This window comes from Theobroma umbraticum, unplaced genomic scaffold (assembly GCF_002168275.2).
Source record: "Theobroma umbraticum cultivar Fairchild unplaced genomic scaffold, ASM216827v3 scaffold_95.0, whole genome shotgun sequence".
Taxonomy (NCBI): domain Eukaryota; kingdom Viridiplantae; phylum Streptophyta; class Magnoliopsida; order Malvales; family Malvaceae; genus Theobroma; species Theobroma umbraticum.
In genome coordinates, this window is record NW_018397257.1 from 4,914,133 (window position 1) to 4,918,153 (window position 4,021).

Consider the following 4,021-nt stretch of genomic DNA (forward strand, 5'->3'; position numbering starts at 1 on the left):
CAAATTTGTTAACTTTCCAGCCCTCTGTTATAGCGATACTCGCCATTCATTTTTTATCAAATACAATTTACAAAATTGGGATATATCCCGACAAAGAGAGAAGTGTATTGATGGAGGTCGAGGCCCATAAAATTTTTAAAATTTTTAAAAATTTTTTATTCATTATATATTTTTAATAAGGGACGGTGAGTAATATATTTAAGGGAACGTAGCTCTCAAAATTTTTTAAATTTTTTAAATTTTTTATTTGTTAGGTATATTTTTAATATATCTCAAAATGACCTTATAAAAATAATAAAATAAATCTACAAATCTTACTTAATTTTATCCTAATTTTTAAGTTTATCTACACCTCTTTCTCTCTCTCTTTCTTTTTCTCTCTCTTTTATCTTTTTATTTTTATTTTATTTTCTTCTCTGTAATTTACCATTAAAACGCATTTCGCTGTTCAAACGAGATTTATAAACTTGTGAACTTAGAAAATATAGGACATAAACCACTCACCACCATTATGTGAAATTAAAAGAAGGTAACATTTTTTTATTTTTTTTCTTTCTATTTAATTATTTAACTATTTATATATTTAATTATTATGTGAAATCTTGTATATGATATTTAATTATTTATATTTTATGCATCATAGTTTTATATTTAATATTGTTAAGTTTAAATAAAAATAAAATAAGAATATTTTGGATGTTGATGGTATTATTACTTTTAAGTTTGATTAAAATATGAGTAAATTGAAAACAATTAACAAATTCTTTAAAAGAAAATATACAAATTGTCCAAATAATTACAAATATTTTAATTCTTTATATTGAAAAAAATATTACTAGTTTCTTCAATACAAAGTCAATAATTTATGAATTTGAAACTAAAAAACATCGTTTAGTACAATTTCCTAACTACTATCGTCAATCTTTTTGTCTTATTCTTTTTAATTTACATGTTATATAAAATTATTGTCTATTTTGAATCTTTTAATTGCTAGTTAGTTTAATGTATTAGTTTTAAAAATTATATAAAAATAAAAATTTGAAATATAAATAATTAAAAATTCATAATATTAACTATAAATAATTCAATATTATACATTTTTGAAATATTGTTGAATAAACTTTAGTCAATGCAATTAGAATTATTTTTATTTATAAATTAGATAAATCTTATTAATATTTATAATAAAAATATTTGTAGTAGATGCAATTAGAATTGTCATTCAGAAATTGGATAAATCTTATTAACATTAAAATGATGATTTAGAAATACTATGAAAAATAGTTTGTTTTTGTGAATAAAAAAGTTTTTCAATATTCGTATATTTATATATCAAAATAAAATTAGTGATGTAGTTGTTGCCTGCTATTTTCATTGCTAGGTTTGAAAATTAGGTACTTTGCCAATCAGATTTGTTAATACATGAGTACATACTTCGTGGATTAGTGAGCTCTTATCTCTGATTAAACAAGCAAAACAATCAAATCATATTTAATCAATTTTTTTCTTCCCAATTGGGTTGCACATGCTACCAGCTTGGTGCAATGCTACGTCTAACTGTTTCATCATTAATGGTTTCTTATGGCTTTTAAATTCCGTATCGGTGAAGCAATGTACTCTCGTTGCCCTCCAGCCTTGCAATCTCAGCGGAGCTGTTAACTTCGGTACATTTTACGGGCTCAGGTTGAATTTTGTCCTTTTCAGAAACAGTATGAGCTGTGAAGTGACGAGTCCTGATGCTGATACCCACTGACTGTTGAATATTTGAAATTATCAAGTTTATAATTTAAAAAACTAATATGGGAATCTCAAATTTATGTACACAATTAGTTTATTAATAAAAATATCTATGCTTTTTCTTCACACATAATTGACATGGATCTAAAATTTATATGTCAATATGACACTATTTTACCTAAGTTTTGCCTCGTTGTATATATTTTTATGATTTATATTATTTATATATGTTACAGTTTTTACTTTAAATTTTACTCATTTATGAGAAGAGATAAGTTTAATCTTTTTTTAATCATTATACTTAATCCTTTATGAAAGCTAATTTGAATATTACATTGACATCTTGCTTGTTTATATTAAATGATCATCAAATTATCTGAATTCCAACAAATCCGGTTTAAAAGTTGCCCAAGATTCCTCCATCAGGCATACAGTTAAGTTTTTTTTTTATTTTAATTAAAAGAAGTCGGATTCAAATTTTATTCTTTAAATAGAAGAACATTTATCAATCAGTAAGTCAAATACTCGAGTGTAAGTAAACACTTAAATTACTCTCCGTAAAGCAGAAAAAACTCACGAAAATTAAAACTTATCCACTTGCATACCAATCAGATAGGGCTCTCCATTTAATTCAACTTCACAACAAGCACAATTCCACAACAACTCTGGTACAGCATGCATTTGAATTCCACATACTTCACGGGACCAACTTGGCACAGTTCACGGGATAATAACTCTCACACAACCAAATCCACATCAAACCGCTCAATCACGTAAAAGGTAGAAGCACTTAAATATTCAAATGAGGTATTTTTATTAAAATTAAAAAAAATTTAGCGTTTATGTCAATTAAAAATTAGAGAAATAATTGTGAATTAATAGCATTATTGAAATTGAAAAGTAATAAAAAAATAAAGATTTATTAAATACAAAATTAGAGAATATGTATTTTATTAATTATCTTGACCTTTACATAATTAGAGAAGCGAGATAAATAGTTGAAAATTAATAAAATATGAATTATATAAATCTTTATGCATTTTACATAGTCTTACGTAAATTTTTTATGCATTTTAAGGGTAATTTTAATGTTACATTTTGATCAAAAGGAAATAAATACAGTTGAAGATTTTAATGTTAAAGTCCTAAAAACTATCATAATTTAAATAGCAAAATAATTAATTTTAATTTCCTTGTAGATATTTGAGTTAGTGTTACATTTCAATTATTTATGACCTTGTTCTTTTACCATTATTTGACACTAAAACAAATAATGATAAATAAATAGTAAAGCTTATTTTGGAGATTTCAAGTTTGAATTTTTGAAATTAGAGATAAAAGGAATCTCACTTTCCTAATAAATCTGATTGTGGGTGGGCATGGTTTGGTGTATACAAGTAACAATCAACCATTATGAAACAACAAGGGATAGGTATGGCCCTTCAAGAGAATTAAAGTAGGCTAAGAAGGCGACTTCTAGCACACAAAATATGGCAAACCGTACTACTGCTATAAGTTTACATTATTATGTATTGAATGATAGAAGAGACACATGCATGTTTGGTGTGTAGAGCTCTCATAATTAATATCCATGATAATACATGAGCCCTTAAATGGGCGAAAAAAGGAAAAGAACGATGAAGATGCTTGTTATATTTATCGTTCAACTATGACATTAATCAAGCAACTAAAGATTTATTCCATAAAAGTAGAAAGTACCTAAAGTTTTATTAATTATTTTCCTCTCAAACTTAATTATTGTCACGTTGGATAAAACAAATAAAAAATGTAAAAAAAAAAAGAGCTCATTTTATAAATGGGCCCATGTATAAAGTGTTTCTAAAAATAGGTTTCTTATAACTTTAACTGATTTTAGCCAAGAGAATTAAAATTTAAATAAAATTGCCCTTAATGAAATCAACCCATTTGTTTGGCTCCATGCCTCAACTCGAAACTTATTAACGGGTCAAGTATATTTACAAGATGTGTAACACCTCATTTCTCATTAACAAACCGTGCATCTCCAAACAAAGAATTCTGTCAAAAGCATTCCTCGTCAATTCAACTTTCGAGCATTTTTTGCAGTAGTAAAAGCATATTGGAGTGGTTATTATTCGCATAAAGGTAGTTCACATATTGAGCAGTGAGAGGAAGTCACATTTTTTTTTTGAACCATGTAGAGAATGTTTTTAGGGCTATTGTTATTCTTCATTTTTTTTTCATTTATGGTTTTCATTTAGGGCTATTGTTGTTTGAAATTGTTGAATATAAACATAAAAGTGGT